Genomic DNA, 7046 nt, shown 5'->3' with positions numbered 1-7046 from the left:
GAAGTAACCTTCAAGTGATTGTTGCCAGTGTGAATCACCATTGAGCATCACTTGTATAATTTGCTTATTTGCACATCCTGTGGTGTAGGCAGTAATTTATTTTCTCAGAAGTTCCACTGACAACACTATTAAACTAACTGCCTGTCTGGAAAACATATGTACACACAGATATGTATTTTTCCTGTTCAGGTCAGAAAACTCAATTTGCAAACCTCTTTCGGACTGACTAATCGTACGGCTGAAGGTTTTTTCATAGTCGTCTGAGTTCCAGTTCGTCCCTTGCATCTTTAGTGCAAAAATATGAAGTAGGAATGCTGGGTGAGGTTGTGTTAGACCAGTCTTGTCCAAGCCAGTGACCTCCAGATCTTTGGAACTTCAACTTCCCTGGAAGTCCCACACATTAGAGACCAGGAAGGTAACTCGAAGGACCAGATAGCTAATCAACTGAAGGGACTCTCGTACGTTACAGGGAAATAAGTTAATCTAGGTGTTTGTTCAAGGCCAAATGGGGGGTGGGGGCTGTCCTTTCATGGCCCATGACTTTTCTGTCTTCATCTGTATTCAGCAGATAGCTCATTTTTTTTCCTCTGCACTGCCTAGTTTGTATAATGGAAGTTTTGTCTCTCATGAATATATTCTTGTTCCATTTCACTTGAAGGTGGAGATAAACACTTTAAAAAACACCATGAAGTAGTACTTACACTTTAAAAGGGAAAAATAGTACAGAAAGCTTTCAGCAACAGTAGAAATTGGATCATTGTAGGAAGGGAATGCAAATCAAATGACTGAAAGTTATCTTAAATCTGGAGAATCCACTCCCAGTTAAAGGTATGACTATAGAAGATGAGCACTTTAAAAGATGATTTAGTAGGAATATATATATATAGAGAGAGAGAGAATGGGCCTCAGAGTTGGCTTGATAAGGACTTGGATGGGAGACCAACAAGACATTCCAGAGCATAAAGTTAGACTGGGAGGTCAGAAACAGGCGAATGCAAACCAAAATCAGTACTGTTGCCAGGAGAACTGTTGCTATGGAGTCAGTCTACACCAAAGAGACTGTACCTTTGAGGTAAAACATCTACACCTATAGAGTACCCTTATGTAACTGTAGACATGTTATACACAAAGTGAATCCCTGAAACACTTTTTTTTGTATTCACATGGCGCGATGTGAAGGCATCTCAGCAAGGAAAACAGGAAAAGAAACAAAGCAATAATTATTAGATGCTTGAAGGCGTCTGTGAGATCTGTTCCTAAATTCTCTCAACTCAACATAAGGACTCTACCAAGGATAGGAGGATGTTGTCTGGAAACTGTAATTCACCCAAGTTTGGATATTTCTACAGATATTCTGAATCATCTCCTCTCTCAGACAGCTTTTACTCTTAGGAATTGTTTCCTAATGTTTCCCCAAACTCAGCTTTCTTGACATTTCTGCCCATGCTACTCTCACCCAGGGAGAGCAGTTCCAAACCAAAGCTGTGTCATCTCCAGTCCTTCTGAATTTTGAAGGCAGCTCTCATGCTTCCCATTAAATCTTCTCTACTTCTCACCATGCATATCTCGTTCTTTCTGCTAGGATTCGGTTTCCAAATTATTTGTTGTCTGAGTTGCCCTCTTCTGGACCAGTTTGAGTTCTTCAGCCTCTTTCCTGAAATGAACAATCTCAGTATCCAGATACCAGATGCTGTCATAAGGGCTTGGCAGCACTTGGTATCCCAAGCAGAAGGGGGCATGCACATAGCCCCGTTAGGGGAGTTGGAGAGGTCAAAAAAGTCCAGATGGTGGCCAAACCATGTGATCCAAGCCCCACCCCTTCATATGTGCATTGCAATGTATGTAAAAAAGGGCATGGCTTTGATCACATGACTATGGCTGCCATCTGGACTTTTTTGACCCTCTCTTTGTGGACATCCCTGGTCCCCTTAAACCAAATGTGACTTCTCAGGATCATGCTGCAGCTGCCCATTTTTTGCTTCCAAGAAAATAAATTAGATGCTTCACAGAGTTGCTGAAGGGTGAAAGATTCAACCTGAAGTACTCTGAAGTATCTGTTTCCCTTGGAATCCACAGCCTTAACCAACCCCAACAGTGAACACTAGAAGATGGAAATAATAAGCTGTTCTTTTAAAATACCTTCTCAGTTGTTTAGGGGTTCCATCTTTTAAATGCTAAACCTATCCCGCTGTGGTCCTACACTGAGATCAGATAAGCTACTGAGAATCAGCTGTTGTGGACTGGCTGCAGCAGATACAGGACTCCGTTGTTGAGCTGCTTGTTGACTTGCTGATGAAGATGCTGGTGCCACTCTGAAGCTTTATTGTTACCTTTTTTCCTAGTCTAATTGCAAAACATTAAACATCAATGACTGGGTCTGATACAAACTTTATACTTCCTTTTAGCTGTTGTTATTTTATGACTAACTCAGCCCATCCATCTGTTCTCCTTGCTGTTATATAACTTTTCTGAAAAGAGACTTTCATCCTTTTGTCTTGGTTTAACTTGAAAATCTGAAACTTTCATTTCACAGGTTGTTTGGAGACAAAGGAGCAGAAGGGTCTTTTTTTCCCAATTTGTCACAGAAACAGTCCTGCACACAGGAACTTTTCTTTCCCTTCTTAAAAAAAAACCTTCTGAAACCCATGGAGATAGGTGAAGATAGAAATATGTACAGTATTATCATTTAAGTCTATAGTTAAGGGTTTTTTTTAATGACCCAGCTCACACTGCCAGCCTATGCATTTTTTATATATACTGGCTCAAGAAAACATCATATTTTAAAAGTTTGCTTTGAGTTTTCCTGAACAGTCACCATTTACCTACCATACCTGCTTCCACTGAATTCATCCACTACAATTAGGTATCAATCAGTTTGGGGGCTCAGATTGATTTACACCAATTACTTGGCTTTTACTCTTTGTATGATCTCTTTCTGTCTGCACACTATTGTGCACACACACCCCCACACTATTAAAGAGAATCACTCTTTCTAATACTCCACACCAGAGAAGGCCTCATTAAGCAGACTTTCTCCCCCGCCATCATGCCTAAGAAGGAGATCAGACACAGCAAACGTGTGTAGTAATGACAACCTGTTATAAAAATTTTCTGCAGTATTTTTTAAGATGCTAATGAACAATTCTGAAACCAGTTGTAAGAGGTTGGAGTGGTGAGGGGAAGAGAAGAGCAATGTTAACAGCAGCTGTTGTGCTGAGACTCTCAGAATCATCGAATAAAAAAAATTGAAGGAATCTTCTTTGTGTTTAACGCAGACTTTGCTTCAAACCCAGCCCAGCCATTTCCAAGATTCTTAGCAACCTTTTTCACACAACGTGTTTAACCACGCTCAATGAAAAATGTAGCAGATTAATTTGCTTAACCGGCTATGCTTAGTTAGGTATTGTGTATGTGTGTGTGTGTGTGTGTCTTGGTGTGTTGTGCAAACCCAGCCTACATTTCCAAATATTCTGTCAATCCAGAAAATGGATTCATTCAGAAACAGGGTTGAGTATATTAATAGGAGTGGGTTGCATACCCATTGGTGACTATCCCATCTTCCCAAGTATTTCAAATAAAGAAAAGAAATATTTGGCAAGCTGGGAACTAAATCACTTGCTATCCAAAATAATGTTGCTTCTAAACACTGATACAGGGCTTGGGAAACAGGAATATTCAGGGGCCAAGTAGACATCACGAGCAACTATACCCTCTGTTTTCTAGTTTCTTAAATAACAGCAGGAATGGAAGGAGGGGCCATTTTCTTTGGGACTGTAGTTTAGGAAAAGCAAATTTAACCCTTTCTTCAAAAAACTCCCTGCCCCCAACTCCTGCTGTCAAGCTGATCTTGATGCTAATGGAAATTTTCTTCCTGGGGCTACTAGGGGTGGGGTGGGGTTTGGATCCACAGCTGAGAAGGAAAGGGATTAACCTTTCATTCCCCTATCCTAATGAAAATCAGTATGATTGTATATTCTCAGGAAGGGGAAAGCGGAGTAGGTCTATCCATTTTATTAAATAATGCACATGCATCAGTTTATTCATATTTCAAAGGCAGCTAGTCACAGTCTTCCTGATGAAGATGAAATTTCCCAGTTGATCATCCCAAAACTCCTGAATAAGTTCTACCCAGCTCTTTATTTTAGGAGAAAAAAACTATTTCTTATTAGATAATATTATTTCAATGAATTTCAATTTCAAGTATAGCAGGCTTTAATTTCAATGAATTTCAAATTGCAATGTCCATCTTACATAAACAAGGTAGGCAAAACACAGGCTGTGCTCTGTTACTCAGGCCTCCATTTCATGCTGGTAGTTCTTATCTTGATACCTTTAACTTTTGATCCATGTATCACTGGAAGGGTTAATATTCTGAGTCAAGCATACTTCCCTTCCCCTCTTTGCCCTTCACTAAAAATCACCTTAGGAAACACTTTACAACCAATGATTCCCTATCTAGGTTTAAATGCTAAGCATCTGCTTAAGTACTTTACTGATGTGGGGCTGAAGAAAGGAAATTTTCTGCCCCCCTGTGGTCTAAATTATTTAAAGCTAAATATAGTGCACTTTCTCTTTTGACATGAAGCCTTCAGTCATTAAAATACTGAGCTTGTTTCATTTTATTAAATTACCAGCTTTCCTCTACCTTTTTGTCTCATCTGACAACTGTAGACTCATATTTTAAAATTTGCTGTCCTTTGGAAACAGAGACTTTGACCAAGAAAAGTCTAAAAAAGAGCATATCCAATTTTAAAAGAATTCCAAAATCTTTCTTTAAAAACAATTCTGATTTCAAATCCACTGGCTTGGGGAAAAACAAAATAAAAAAATGTTTGGCATAAGTTGTTTTGAACCATCAGGATTATGGGCTGAAGCTGCTTACAGCTACTTGTCTGGTTGCTGAACTGGATAAAAATTGTGTCCAGATGACATAGGCAAGAGAGCTTCCTCTCCATGCCCTCCCCCTTTTTTTTAACGTTGTGCCCTATAGAAGGTCAAATAGGATAGTCAAATTATTGTGAGATGGTAATAACTTGTTTACAAGTTGAGCTATGACCTCTTTGAGCATGTGGGGAGAAGGGAGATAAATTTATCCAGGGGACTCCTATGCTTCACTTATTAGGGAATGTCTAAATGAACCGAAATTCCAAGATATGTGCAAGGTTTGGATTGCAACCGATACCTCCAATCCTATATAGAATTAGGCTATTTATATCCCAAAGCCTTTGCTAAGCTAGTGTGGTGGAAAAAATCCTGCTTCACAAGCTGCCTACACCAGGAACTTAGTGGGTGGTTTTAGGCATTTTCTTCACACTTAACCCTGTCATGTACAGTTTAATAGGTATGATAACAGCAACCTACTGTACAAAATTGTAGGAAATGTTACAAGGAATTTAAAAATATGAAATGTTCTGGAGCGCTCTGAAGCAGTGGGCTTCAAGCTGTGTCCAGAGGACCTTTGAGATAGTTTGGAAACCAGGCAGGAAGTTCATTGACATTCCAAATGATGGACAAGCTCCTCTGAACATCAGTTGTTAGTGATCCAAAAGGAACCAGGGAAGTTCTAAATCGTTGCAGAAAAAGGACTGCTGTCTTCATATCAAGGTCCCTGCTACACCCTTTTTCTTTCTGATGTGGTTCATATTATTCCTTCCCAAGGAAAGCTTTAATAACAGAGTCAGGCTTTTGAATGGAAGAACAAAAAAGAAAAAGGTGTAAATAGAGTTGTTCTTGTTATTTTGCCAATGACACACACAGTACCTGAGAGTGTTAGGTATGGTCTAAGATATCCCTTTCTAACCTGGTGTCATCAAGTTGCATTGGACTAAAAGCTAAAGTCTTCTTGGAATCAAGCTCACCACCAGTGGCTTCACAGACATGTCGCTCTAGTTTCTTGGCAACAATTTGCCATCACATTTTTTCTGGATAGTTTTGTTTGTTCATTTGTTTTGATTTCCCAATCAAGTCTAGCACTCTGGAATTTCTTGGTAGTCTCCTAAGCACACCTGATCCTGCTTAACTTTCTGAGATTAGCCAAAGTCAGCAATGTGTTACTTGGCTACAATACCCATAAATCTTCACCCCCAAAGAAGATCATAAGAGATAACTAGCACATTATTAGGATACAAGTTAGAGAAGCCTGTTGTAGAATTTAGGGAGAAAATTGAGACGTTTATCCTTGAGCAGCCCTCCATTTGAAGATGCTTCAGAATCCTTTTCAATGAATAGAATTCTCTTTGCCCCCTTTTAACAGACAGGCTAGAATCATAATGGCCTGAAACCTCCATCTGACTTTATCAGAAGGCTGAAAAGATGCTACATTTTATTTCAATAGATTAAGATTGCAGCCAAAAGCAGAGGCATTGGCAGCATGGTGAAAAGGATGTTTTGGAGTAGGTCCCAACTGTGGGTCATCTTTGGTGTATTGTTTGCATTGTTCCCAAACACAAAAGTGTAATCCTTTGGGCCACCTCTTCAAATCATCTCCTTGTGTCAGAGGGTTGCTCTGTCAAGCAAATGCCTGCAGCCAGTAATCCATTGAAAAGAGTGTCTCTTGTCATTTACAAGTGCTAATCCATGGCTCCAGAATGAGCACGAAAGTCCACAAGGATAACAAGGGTGGGAATGACCAAAACTAACATGTTTGGATCTTGTTTGCTCAACAGTGACATAGATCAATGGAACTGCTGAGTGTGTCAGATAAGAAGTGGCAGCATTCATGAATTCAGCCCAGGGAGCAGAAGGTCTGCAGGCGAGGCCATCCATCTCCACTTTACCAGGCTTGGGTGGTGTCTGGTTAAAAGGCAGGGACAAAATGCTTAGGTGTTGCTTCTCAAATAAACAGTTAAATCCTCGCCAGGAAATTTAAAAAGCTACTCCATTTTGTGTTTGGCATCCAGAGTAAAGTGGATTTGAGGGCATATCATCATCATCATCATCATCATCATCATCATCATCATCATCATCATTTCCTTTACTTGCTTGTTATGTGCATGTCCATGAAGTCACCAGGAGCTGACTTGATTTTACTCCACCCCCCCCCCCCC

Source organism: Python bivittatus, unplaced genomic scaffold (genome assembly GCF_059951505.1).
Source record: "Python bivittatus isolate LINGU-HERP-01145 unplaced genomic scaffold, Pbiv_v1 ctg000120_np1212, whole genome shotgun sequence".
Lineage (NCBI taxonomy): Eukaryota > Metazoa > Chordata > Lepidosauria > Squamata > Pythonidae > Python > Python bivittatus.
The sequence above is the reverse complement of the archived record's forward strand: the minus strand, read 5'-3'. Positions refer to the sequence as shown.